Source organism: Tursiops truncatus, chromosome 14 (genome assembly GCF_011762595.2).
Source record: "Tursiops truncatus isolate mTurTru1 chromosome 14, mTurTru1.mat.Y, whole genome shotgun sequence".
Lineage (NCBI taxonomy): Eukaryota > Metazoa > Chordata > Mammalia > Artiodactyla > Delphinidae > Tursiops > Tursiops truncatus.
Window position 1 is genome coordinate 81,930,744 of NC_047047.1, and position 13,765 is coordinate 81,944,508.

Genomic DNA, 13,765 nt, shown 5'->3' on the forward strand with positions numbered 1-13,765 from the left:
AGAAGCCAAGACAGAGGCCGGGCCACAGCTGAGCTCGGGACACAGGGTGGCAGGTCCTGATCAGGGCGGTGCGGAAGCACTGGAGAGACGGGCTTCTCCAGGAAGATGAAACCGAGAGAGCCCCAGACACAACTGAATGTCTCGGGAAGACCCTTTGACAACTGGCAAAAAGCCTGCAGTGGAATCGGTGATAAATACACGGAGAATCAGGCTATGAAGCAACACGGTGATTAATTTCAGGGATAACAATACTCTGCAGAGAAGGAGAAGGAGCCATAAGTCATACTTCACCACACTTTTCAACTATAGAAAGTGTTTCCATGGCTTAATAATATAAAGAGTGGCTGGATCTAAGCAAAATTGCATCACAGTTCAACGGGGACCAAGGGGTATGGGAAGGGCTCACACGTCCCTGAGGAGCAGCGGGTGGAAGTCAGGAGACAGTGTCCACACGGAAAAATTAAACTGTGGGTGTGCACGCGTGTATCTGAGACGCAGAGGCCAGCCCAGATCCTCGGGGAACAAGATTGGGGGTGACTGCTTCGGGGCGGGAAACATGGGCGGAGCGTCCGGGACTCCTGTTGTGTTTTCACAGCCCACCATCTAGAGCACTCTGCCCCCTTAGTAGATGCAGCGCGTAAAACTGAAAGCACAGGGGAGCGCAGGGTGGCTGAGGCTCCTCGCTCGGGTGAGGTGAGCAACGGCCTCGTGGAGAGCCCTGGACAGCACGGAGGGGCACGTGCCTGTGGACCGGGATCTACTTCTGGAGCCTGAGTGGCCAAATTACAGGCTTCCTGAGGCAGCCTACAGCGCAGAGGCCCAGAACCAGTGAGAATCCCGAAGCTTCTCAAGTCCCACCCTCCGGGACAACGACGGGAACGCAGCAGCAGGCAGTGGCAACTTTCCAGCCTGGCCTCACCATGGACGGCGGTCACCCACACCTGATGCAGCCCCAGGTCCCAACCCCCCCCCGGCCTGGCGCCCCTTGGGTGCTCTGAACGTTTGTTTGAATTCATGTCATGGACAAAATGTTGAGCTAAATTTGATCTCAAACCTGGTGTGGCGGGGGGAGGGTAGGGGGGTGGTGTAAGTCTTTTTAAGGCCATCTTCAGGCTGTAAATAACAAAATAAATACACATGTGTGTTCTGGCCCCGGACTTACCCCTTCTGATCCTCACATCCTCTAAGGATGTTATAAGGGAGGCGTTTTAATTTTTCTCTTTGCGCAGAAGGCAAAACTCAGAGTCTGGGAGGTTAAAGCATGAACCCAAGGCCGCGGGGCTCCTTGTGGAGCCTGAGAAGATATTCTCAAACTCCCCCAGCTGTGCACGGGGCATTTTATTTATTTGTTGCCTTTTATTTCACCTTTAATTTCTGTTTCCATCAGGCCTCCCAGAACCCACAGCAGGGAGGAGGGAGGCTGAGGCGTCCAGGCACTGGAGACGGTGCGTACAGACCCCAGTGGAGTGATCAGCTGGCCTGCCCAGCTGCACCTTCTCTCCTCACACAATTCATCTGAGACAGGCTCAGGAAGCAGCTGAGGGAGGGACTTCCTTTACACAGCCAGGGGGCATCAGATCTGGAGGGAGAGCAAGGGGAACCCATCCTGGGATCTGAACCCTCCAAGAGGGACTGAGCAGAGAGGAGGGTCAGGGGAAGCGGGAGACGACGTGGATCAAGCCCTGGGCCTGGGTTAAGCCCTCCACCCAGGCTCTCATTTAATTGTCACAACAATGTTATACATAGGAAACATTACCCCCACCTTCCAGATGAGGAAACTGAGGCCCAGAGGCTCCTGACAGGCCAGGCTCACCCAGCTGGGAAGTGGGAGGTGGCACAGCAGGGCCCTTCTCACCTGCCCACACGGACAGACCAGAGTGAGGTTGCTGGGAGTCAAAACTGCCACGTGGGACCTGTCCTTGGTGTCGCGAGGCACACCTCAAACTGCAGAGGGATTGACTCAAGAGAGGGCGTTAGCTGGTGGCGGGCCTGTGGGAGCTCGGTATTTTTAGTCATTTTGTCATACAGACCAGGATGGAGAGATGGGAAACCACAGGGGCTGGCACAGGCCTCGGGATGAAATCATGAGCCCAAAATAGGTGGAGCCGCAGCCCTCCGACGCCTGTCGTGGAGCCTCTGCGCTGACAAGCCACAAACACACTGGGTCCTTTTTTTATTTTTGTTTTTGTTTTTTGTGGAGGGCCCCAGACCTCTTTTAGAAGGTATTAAATCAAAGGATGTTGGAGCTGGCAGGAACCTTAGAGATTGCAGAGTCTGATCCCTCTCTGCGTGATTGGGGTCACTGAGGCTGGAGAGCAGGGAAGTTTCATCTAAGTGAGCGGCAGAGTGGGGACCCATCCAGGCCCCTGGGCTGCATCCTCTCCCCCGTGCCCTACTGCCTCCGCACCAGCCTCCTGCCCTGGCTGCCACCCCATCTCAGGGGCGGGATGAGGCAGCGTGTGGAGCCTACAGCTGCCACACAGGGAGTTAGAAGGCCCTGGGCTTGGGGACTGTGGACCCACCGCTTTTCTTTTTTTGTGATGCCCATTTCTCAGATCAGAATGTTGTGGTTTTTCATGAGATTCCAAGGATACAGCATGTAACCACGACTTCCTGCTCCACCGACCTGGGGGTGTTTCTGGAAGCAAGGTGGTGTACAAGGTGGCATAGGCATCCCTGCTGGAAGCCCCCAGTCCCTCCTTCCTCCATCCTAGCAGAACCAGATGGTGTCAGGTACCCGCTCTCACGAGTTGTCAGCCCCCAGCACCAGAGCCTCAGGACCATGGTAGTGACCTCATTCTCTTGGCTGGTCACTGTTCAGCGTGGGCTTGTGACACAGTTCTGGCCAATAAAAGATGAAAGGAAGTCTGCAGGGGGCTTCCAGGGAAGGCTCCTTCATGATTAAAAGGGATAAAAAAGCACATGGGAAGAAAGAGTCCCTGGACACTGTCATGAAAACGTGACAACTGGGTCCATTATAGCTTTACCGCGAGGGGCTCAACTTGAGGGCAAAAGACAGCAGAGCAGAGAGAGGAAATGAACTTGGGTCCTTGTGGCAGATCTTGCCTCTGACTGCTTGCCATGTGAGCTCACAGGTGCGTTTACCTTGGGGGCTTTTAACATTTGAAGCCCAGATCATACCAGATGCTACCGATGAGTCTGAATGGAAGTACACGGTAATTTTATTTTTAATGCCAAGGCTGACTCAGGACTTGGATCTCCTTGTGACCCTTTCAAATGATGGTGCAACCTCATTTATCCAGCAGCTTCCCTCTTTTATTTGAACTTCCTGATGCAGACTTTTAGCCTCTCACCTGCTCCCAGGGCCTACGTGTCTTGTTCAAGGTGTGTCACTCTTAGACCATGAGGTCAGGCGTCATGACGATGCCAGCAGACATGGTGAGTGCGTTCTGCATGACCCAGCATTGCTGCTAGTCCTTGGCAGTGCTGGGCACCAGACTGGGGAAATCTGTCTTCTGGTCCATGCTGTGTGATCTCCTCTCCCCACCTGGAAGATGGGGAGAGGAAGATGGTTCCAGCATCTTCCTCGTGTTCTCTCGCCATTCCTCACCTGGTACCTGCCCTCAGATGGTGGGCGGGATCGAATTCCATGCAGGGGCTCAGAAGGCTCAATTCTGACTCTGCCACAGATTCTCTGGGGAGGAGCCATGTCTCCAGTCCGAGCCTCAGTTTCCTCACCTAAACCATGACGGGGTTGGGTTATAGCAAGTCCTGCTTCAACCAGGACAGCTCTGTTTATGCCTCTGGGTTTGATCTTATATCTGCCCCCAAAGATTTAAATTCACTGGATGAGATTACCTTTAAGGGTCCTTCCAGATCTGATGTCGTTTTCTACCCCACGTGGGAACAATCTAATGCAAAGCGTGCACCACAAGTATCCACAGGGCAGGGCAGGGGATGTGAACAAGTGAAGAGGGCCCAGTGCGGGCAATAGGGAACGGTGAGGACTGAGGTAAACGTAGGAGCATGGACAGCTAAACGGACCGGCTGTATTTTAGTTGTTGCCTTGAGGGAGTTCATAATCAGGGCTCCCAGAGTTTCTGATTTTTTGAGAGAAACCAGAAATCTGACCTTCTATGGGAAATATTTGGGCTCAAGCCAAATGAAGGAAATCCAGCGTGTGGGCTACCAATTAGCAATCCTTTGTGTGCGGAGCAACTCCCGTGCAGAAGAACTGTTGAGCCGAGGGATGAATCGAAGTGTAATTGGAGTGACTGTTTACTCAGTGTCCCTTGAGTGCAAAGCCCTGGGCTCCGAGCTTCACGGGCAGCATCTCATTCCCTCCCCGCCACGACCTGCGACCTCTGGGGACCTTGCCAGAGTCTGCCTTCCACCCCGCCCCCTCCCTCGTGAGTCAGTTTTAGCCCCTGTGAAGCCCTGCAGTTTGTCCCTCCCAAAGGCAGCCAGTCCTGAGCTGAACCACAGAGTTTAATCTGGGAGAGGGCTGGAGTGGGGGCCTGTGAACACGGGGTGGAGGTGGTGCAGCAGTGGTAGGAGGGAAAGAGCGGTGACAACGCTGTCAGCGCCTGTGTCGTCAAAGCAGGGGCCCACCTGTCAATGGCCTTGACTGCACTCTTTGCCCTAAAGGCCCAGGTGAGTAGGTGTAGTTTGAAGGCAAGAAACTGGGAAGGGAAAAAAAATCAACAGTTACTGAACACCTCCTGTGTCCCAGGCCCTGTCCTTTATGTATGTTACTTCATTTAATCCTCACAACGACTGATGAGGGTGATATCCCCATTTTACAGATGAGGAGACCGGGGCTCAGCAGGTGGAAAACATCAAATCCAGGCCAGAGGTCTGGTCCATTTAGCTCCAAAGCCTGTGCTTTCCACAGTACGAGCTGCCCTTCCACATCCTATCGCAGACAGGCGGTACGGTTAACTGGACTAACTACAGCTCCTGTGAAGACAGATCTTACTGCACTTGGCTCTTCAGGGGGGCAAAACAGCGTGGCCTGTTCCATATGTCTGCCCACCAGGAACAGCGAGGCCGCAGCTTACAGCCTCCTGCTTTCCCGGACAGTGTGTTTCTTCCCACTGTTCTCGGCGAGGAGTGGCCCCAGCCCTGTTGGCTCCTGTCATTCCTGGCTGGTCCCCCGTGATCAAGCCGGGAAAGGCAGGTGGTCGGAACAGCAGCGTGTGTGTGTTGAGCTTGTGACTGTAACTCTGGGTGCGTGTGTCTGTCTGTCGGTCTGTGTGTAGTTAAACCTGATGGGGAGGGGGTGAAAATTAAAATGTGTATGTGTATTTATGTGGCTAAGTGCCAGCTTGTCTGTGTGTGTGTGAGAGAGAGAGAGAGAGCGAGAGAGAGAGAAACCTAAATTTGTGTGCATGTCTCTGTCCTTCTGTCCTTCTGTGTGGCTGAATTTCAGCTCAGACCCCTGTCGCCGGAGCAGCAGCTCCTTCGAGCCAGCGTGAGAAGGTTGGCAGCCCTACCAGGCTCCTCATAGGAATCCTCCAGGATTAGCTGTCAATCTCCACTGCTCTCCTCCCAGATGGGTCCGGACAGGTCTGGATGAACATAAATTCTGAATCTCCTGGGGGCCACGTTTCTTCCATAAGATTCCCCTCTGTCTGCTGGAATGAGCAGAGTGAGATCAGACTGAGGCCTCATTCTGGGGGCTCCCCTCTAAATCACAGTGCCCCGAGGCTGCCTTAGAGCCCTGTGCTCCTGGGGCATCAGGGTCTTGGGAAGGCAACAACACTCTTCCTGGCAGGGATGGAGGTCCTCCTTAGCCCCTCCCCACTGTGGCCCCATCCTGGAAAGACCCCAGTGTTCAATGGACACGGATCCCAAGGGGCAGACATGACATCCCCCTCTGTCTCTCTCCCAGGTGTCACTAACTAAGGGACCCTGGAGCCAGTGCCTTTCCTGCTCTTGCCCTCATTTCTAACGACCCTCAAGTTGTACCTGTGACAGGGGCCCAGAGACCCACCTTCTCTGTAGATTTCAAGCCCATTCCTTCCCAGGAAGCCCCTCAGGCCTGGGGAAGCATCTGGGATGTGGAAGGAGTACTTGCCTTCACCTCCAGACCTGCCTCCGCACTCACTGGCTGGGGGGTCTGTGGCCAGTGGGCTCCCCAAGCCCCTCTCCTCCCCTAAAGCAGAGGTTAGGTTCACGTCCACCTCAGCTGAGACAAACAACTGAGTTCTGTGCAGTATAAACTCTTGGTGAAAGAACTTTGCCCAACTTTTTCTCTATCGTGTATGTAAAATACCTTTTGCTTTTTGTTATCTGTACAAGTTTCTTCTGGTTAAAGGTAATATATCCTTTTTCAGTGTTTACTTTCAACATTTCTGAACTCTTATGTTGTAGATGTAAATGGAATAGAGTGGAATTTTGTCTTTTATCCAGTCTCACAATCTTTAACACGATTATTCAATCCCCTTTAACATAGTTTCTGATTTATTTCTGGTTAAATGTAACATTTTTGTCATAATGGTATTGTAGTGCTATATTTTTAAGTCCTTATCTGGTAAAGATACATCCTAAAATATTTATGAATAAAATGATGTGATGTCTGGGATCTGTTTTAAAATACTCTAAGAAGAAAAATGAGGGAGAGAATTGAAACTCGATTATTAAGTGTCTGGGATGATGGGTACATGAGGCCCATTACACTGTTAGGTCTATTTTTGTACATTATTTAAATTTTTTATAATAAAATATTTTATTTAATCTGCCATCTTATTTTATAGTTTCTAATTGTCCTGCCTATTCTGTTTCCTTTTCTCTCATATCATGCCTTCCTTTAGATAGATTATGTTTTAGCATTCTACTTGTTTCCCCTTACTCATTGGGAAATTACATATTCTGTTTGAATGCATTTAGCGTTTACCTTTAAAATTACAACCTGCAATCCTAGCTTAGCCGTCTTTTTACTCTGCTCCCTCCTTTTAACTCCATTTACTTCTCCGTCAGTTTACAGGCAATTGTTGTCATGTATTTAAAACCCTACAGGACATTGTTTTCATTGCCGGATACAGTCCGTCTTCATTTAAATTTATCCACATATTCCCTAGTTTCTTTGTTCCTAGTATCTTCTTGCACTTCAGTCTTTCCAACTGGAGTTATCTTTCTTCTATCTGAAGTAGATTCTTTGGAATTTCCTATAGTGTAGGGCTTTGTGTGACAGACTCTCTTAACTGTCCTTGCATGAAAACACCTTAGTCTTTATTCTTGGAAGATATTTTGTTGAGTGTACGATTTGAAGTTGGCAATTATGTCAGCAGATTGAATTCTGTTGTCTTCTGGCTTCTGTCGCTGCTTTGAGAAGTCAGCCCTCAGTCCTGGTGTCGCTCATGTGAGGTTTCCCTCCAGCTGCTTTTCAGATGATCGCTCTTGGTGGTTTTTCTGAAGTTTCACCACGATATAGCTAAGTGTAGATTTCATTTTATTTTTCCAACATGAGATTCATTGTGATTCTAAAGTTTGTGGATTAATGTCTTTCTTTTATTAGTCGTGGAAAATTCTCAACCATTAGGTCTCAAATATCACCTCTGCCACATTCTTTTTCTAGGATTCCAATTTTATATGTATTAGACTTTTCCACTCTTTCTCTTGCCTTTTCACCCTGAATTTTCCATCTTTCTGCTCTTTCATGTTGCTCCCCGGAAAGCTTCTTCTAGCCTATCTTACAATTCATGAATATTCTCTTCAGCCATGTACATTCTGCTATGGAACCCATTCTTATAATTTTGTGTGTTTTTTTAAACCTGCATTGGGTCTTTGTTGCTGTGCGCGGGCTTTCTCTAGTTGTGGCGAGCAGGGGCTGCTCTTCGTTGTGGTGCGCAGGCTTCTCATTGCGGTGGCTTTTGCACGGGCTCTAGGCATGCGGGCTTCAGTAGTTGTGGCACATGGGCTCGGTAGCTGTGGCTCGCGGGCTGTAGAGCGCAGGCTCAGTAGTTGTGCTCCACGGGCTTAGTGGCTCCGCGTCATGTGGGATCTTCCCGGACCAGGGCTCGAACCGTGTCCCCTGCATTGGCAGGCAGATTCTTAACCACTGCGCCACCAGGGAAGTCCCCATTCTTATAGTTTTTATTTCAGTTATTGAATATATTTATTTCTATTTGGTTCTTTATCAAATTGGCTCCATGACTTTTGATAGTTTCCTATTCCCTGAAGATATTTTCAGGCCTGCCTTTATTTTGTTAAACATAGTCGGCATAGTTGCCTCGTAGTCTGGTTCTTGCACGTGGAGCCTAGTTTCCTTGAAAGCCTCGTTCTCTAGGACTCTTCTAGTCATCGTATTTTAAAAATTACTTGTGGGAATAATTTGCCAACCATGATAAAGATACCTTCCCCCAGAGAGGATTTCCATTTGCTTTTCCCACACCTGGAAACATTACCAAGTTCAAGGCTTGAAAGTTTACGACCCAGGGGCTTTTCCACTTCCAGATTTTAATTCTGTGTCTCTCACCTCAAGAATCTGTCAAACTTGGGTTTTAAACTTCTGGGTTTAGCAAATGACCTTGGTGCCAAAACATCTTCAATTGAGGCTTAGCTCTCCAAATGCATGTTCCTTTCATTTTGGATATGGTTGTTCCTCGCTGTCTTGAAATCTCTTTAATGCTGTGATGAAGATGCATCTTAACCATATGTTTTTGGTTCCTTTCAGTAGCAGAATTAACCCAGATGAGCTGCCAACCGTTCTGGAAATTAGAAGTCCTTTTGAATTTTAGACTCAAGATTCTAAATGTTTATCCTAGAGCAGTGCTTCACAAGCGTTAATGTGCGTACAAATTACCTGGAGATCTTCTTAAAATGTAGACTTTGACCTAGTAGTCTGGGGTAGGGGTCTTGGACTGGCATTTTTAACAAGCTACAGAAAATGCTGTTGCTGCTGTGGTCCGTGGACCGCTACTCTGAGTAGCAAGGCTATAGAAAACGCTTTCCCAGAAAACACTGGGAATCTGTAAGTTCCTAAAACAGGGCTCCTGAGTTTCCTAAATGGGTGTTATAAAATCAAGTGTCTCTACTCTCCTTCCTCCTTATTTGGAACCTATGGACTTAAATTTATACTTAATTTTAACAAACCTTTATCTGGTTTCTCAGGAGAGAGAAAATCAGGAGTATGTGTGTGTGTTGGACATTGAGGAGGGTCTGTGAGACATGGAGATAATTTAGATCTTTGGTCCTTGAATGACCTTGAGCTGCCTCTTCTGGCCAAAGCAGGGTCAAGTATAACAAGTAGCCTCCAGGTTTAAAAGCTCATTATCTACAGCAACAGTCTTCAAATTTTTTGGTCTCAAGACATCTTACTCTCTTAAAAATCATCAAAGAACCCATAGAGCTTTAAATTATGGAGGTTGTATTTATCAATATTAATTCAATTGGAAATTAAAACTGATAAAGTTTTAAAATATCTCTTAATGAATTTTAAGTAATAGTTACCCATTACTGTGAAGGTAAATATGTTTTTAATGAAAAATAATTGTGTATTTCAAACAAAAAAAATTTACTGAGAAGAGTGACACTGTTTTATATTTATAGCTGGAGTTTTACACCATTTTGCATTCAGTCAATTGTGATATATTGTTTGGTTGAAGTATTTAAAGAATAGCTGGCCTCACAGATACGTAGTTTGAAAAGAGGAAGATTTTAATGGTCTTTTCCAGGTAACTGTGGACATTCTTCTTCAACATTACGTAAATTCTCAACAAGTGGTAGTTTCTTAAAGATAGTTGCAACGTGGAATCTGAATCCATATCGATACACTTTTTCTACTCTGTTACATCAAAATCCATTATTCTGTCTTGTACTTTGAATGGATCTTTTATCTATGCGTGATTCTGTAACAATGCCTTTGTTGTTTGGAAGATATTGGTTCGTTGAGTTATACAGAGCTTCCAAATGTTGACACATTTCATCATATAATATTAAAAAAAAAAACCCACGTTAATCTTTAACCACATCTCGTCAGTCTTTAAGTGCTAGGAGGCGATCAGCTTAAGGTGGCAGATACAAATTTTCCAAATTCTAATTTCACTGGAAAACTTGAATCTTCTCATCGGCAACAAATACTGTCAGTTGCTTTCCTTGAAGTGACAGGCCACTTTGTTCATTTTTGTGGAAATGTTTGCCAAGCATCCAAGTCAGAATAATCAATCATCCCTTGCCTATCAGTTGTTCTTTTCAAGTAAAAATGATGTCCCATGGAAAAGGCAGCCCATTCAGCTCGCAGCTCCATCACACAAGTGCCTTTCTCCGGACGACCGCCGCGTTTCAGTATGCATAAAAGTGCCTTACGATTATTTCCCAGTTCTTCCCACAGAATGCTGAAAGGCCGTGTCTTTAAAGGTTGAGATTTAACAAAATGAATAATTTCTACTGCCCCTTCAGGGACATTCTTAAGTGCAACTGGTTTCTGTTTTCCACTGTGAGTGCAAGGTGGTGAACAATGGCCACTAGAAGAGTTCGGGGTCTCTGTCTGCTTTGATCTGTGCTAAGGCACCCGCAGATCACTCAGCACTGCTTTTGCATCCTCAGGGCAACTGTCAGCACAGAGAAAAAGGCAGAACATCTTAGTATTTGTATGACAAAGTCTTGTATGACAAGACTTTTGATTTCAAGGACTCCCTGAAGGGTTTCAGATTTCCCTAGAGATTCAAGGACCACAATTTGAGAACCACTGATCTGAGATTTTTTAAAATGATGGTTAATCCTACTGTAAAATATGCCATTAACAACATAGAAACAATGAAGTAGAACTGTATATTCTCACATGGAATTTTTTCCAAGTCAAATTTAATATGTTAAAATTTAAAAAGTCATGGGATAGTAGTATTTTATATACTACAGCATTATCGCATTATGTTAAAAAATATATACGTGGTCTATATGACACATATACCATACTGTTTGTAATTATAATTTGAAATTAGTAAATGATAAATAGTAATTAGTTATAGATGTATGACACATACCATACTGTTAGTCATATCTTCTGGGAAGCTTCAAGCTTTCATTGATATGCCTGTATTTGAATCTATTATAGTAACGTATTCACATGTTGCTTCTTTCCATGACTAAACAATTTTTTAAGATGAAAGGGGGGGAAGAGCTCATTATCTCAGCTTAACACCTCCTCCCTTCAAGCCTTGAGTCTGGCAGGCCTCAGGAGGCAAACCAGCCCGATTCTCTGCTACAGCAGCTCTTTCCCAGGAAATCTCCCCACATTTGTTCCTTCAGGAGGATGAGGTGGCCCAGGGGTTGGGTGGCAGATGCAGAGCTGGTCCCCCGGTTGTGTGATCCTGCCTGGAGGGCCTCTAAGAGGCCAGAGGGATGCAGCACTTTCTCTTTCAAGGTTTACAAACAGCCTGGCTTTTCTCACTTTGGAGAGGAAGGGAGCCATAGGGAGAGAACTGGATGCTTTTTCCCTCTTGTTGTTTAAAACATTTGCAGAATCTGTAGGGACAGAGGCAAAGTGACTCTCCCACCTCGACCTCTGACCTCCAGATGGCAGCAGGTGGCTCAGGGATTGGCGGGGGAAAGGCTGGACTGAACTACCTCCCTGGGGGTGGAGCCATGGGAGGCCCTGGGAGGAAATTTGCTCTACAGGTGGAGCCTGATGCCTGAAGGGGCCTCAGAGTCCCCAGGTGCAGAGAGAGACTGGGTCGAGGTCCTGACCCCACCCCTCCGAGATGGTGAGATCCCAGACAACTGACCTCATCTCCCTGACTCTCAGCTTCCTGATTGGTAAATGAGGATACAATACTCTCAGGCTCTGTTGGTGAATGTAAAGGAGGTACTGTGTGGACAGCATCAAGCAGAGTCTGGCGCATGGCAGACAGCCATTAACTTATGAAGAATATGCACTAACATAACGTGGGGAGAGTCTCACTGGGGTCTTGTCATAGACGTGCCACTTTGGGGGGAAGAGGCCAGAGGCTGGCAGGCAGGAGCAGGGCGACGCTGGCAGGCGCTGGGGCTCTCGGCGCAAGTCTGGGGTTGGGACACAGAAGAGCCCCCGTAGAAGGTGGAAAGACGAATGCCTAGAGGGAACCAGAACAGGAGGAAAGTCACCAGGAAAGAACCTGACGCAGGAAACCAGAGAGCTCGGCAGGCAGCCCGTCCTGCAGGTGGGCAGGCAGGGCTGGCCAGACTCTCCGAGTGCTGCCCTGGCCTCAGCATCTCCAGTGTGGCCATGAAGGCAGCAACGCAGCGTCCTTCCCCGTTCCCAGCCCTGAGCCCGGGGGCTGTAAGGAAGGCCAGAAGGAGGTGTCAGTGGAGGTCTACCATGTGTCTGTCCTGTGACGTCCCAGTCCCCACATGCTGGGCCACAGCTCCCCAGATTCTCCCAGCCTCTGACCCAGACTGGCCCTAAGGCCTGGGCTGGCTTCTCCTTCCTTCTCAGGACCCTCGCTGTATGCGGAGGGTACAAATAATGAGTGCCACGGGTGTTTGTTTATTCTTTCATTTATTCACTTTTTTGTTTTTTTCGGCCGTGCCGCACGGCATGTAGGATCTTAGCTCCCCAACCAGAGCTCGAACCCACGCCCCCTGCATGGAAACCCAGAGTCTCAACCACTGGACCTCCAGGGAAGTCCCTTATTCACTTCTTTTTAAGAAGTATATATTCTCAGAAGCTGGAATAGATGAGTAGATTTGACTACTGTATTTAAAAATTTGTGTGGCAAAGATAAACAATAAAGGAAGAAAGGAATAAAATACAATAGTAAGAGATCTCAAAAAAAGGAAGGAAGAAAGAAGAAATAAATAAAATTAAACAACAAACTGAGGAAATTTTATAATATATATGAAAACAGACTAATTTCCTTAAAATATAAAAGACTTCTACAAATCAATAGAAGACTTCTACAAATCAATTGAAAAATAAACAAATATGAAAATGGGCAGAGGACATTGTAACTAAGCAGTTCATTACGAAAGAAATTAAAATAATCAAACTACAAAAAAATACAACTTTACTCATAATTAAATTAGTGCCAGTCAGAACAGTGAATTATATTTTCCAGACTGATAAAAAATCACAAGGGTTGATTATATTGTATGTCATGATGGTAAGAGTTTCTAGAAAAAGACACTTACACCCTGTACCTAGGAATTTAATATGTTGCCATCTTTTTGGAGAGCATTTGATAATTTCCAAATACTTTTTCTATGTCCTAGCAGTTTCATCTCTAGAAATTTATCTTATAACTATCCCTGCACAAGAGCAGAAAAGTGCATATTAAAAGGAAGACTATTCATGCTGCATTCTTTTAAATATCAAGGAAAAAATCAACTTAAATATTCATGAACACAGGATTGTGTAAATACATTTTTCTACACTTACATTATGGTATGTTATGCTGCCGATAGAAAGACTGAGGTGGATCTATACACACTGACGTGGAAAGTTGTCTAAGATACATCAGTGAAGCGTGAGAAGCAAAGCCAGGGACAGAGTGCATCACATGACCGGCAGTATACGCATCTGCTCACAGACTGTGCTCCTTCACACCGTAAATACCCGGAAAGGCCTCTGAGGAGCAGGACTGAGAAGTGACAGAGAGCATTACTTAGTTTTTGCTTTAGACCCTTCTGCAATGTTGGAATTATTTTAAAAACCAGTTTGAAATTGGTGCTGAGCACCAGTTCTGGACCTGGCACCATGTTAGACCCCGAAAGAACAGAGATGAAGGTCACACATGCTGACCTTGAGCAGCCCCACAGTTAGGACAGGAATGCAAACAGACAGGTTGGGTACAACGTGTTGAGAGTGACAGAGTGGGCACAGCCT

The 13,765-nt window shown here is 46.8% G+C and overlaps 1 long non-coding RNA gene across 5 annotated transcripts in view; it reads left to right on the top strand.

Annotated features, from left to right (window-relative positions):
• Positions 1-13,230, top strand: part of LOC109551213 (uncharacterized) — a 120,415-nt gene extending 107,185 nt beyond the window's left edge. For 4 of the 5 annotated variants that reach the window (XR_012325861.1, XR_012325859.1, XR_012325860.1 and 1 more), the window contains one exon: positions 1-13,230. This exon is cut by the window's left edge. This is a non-coding gene — a long non-coding RNA (uncharacterized lncRNA). The other variant, XR_012325862.1, reaches the window with a different exon arrangement.
• Positions 13,231-13,765: the final 535 nt, after the last annotated feature.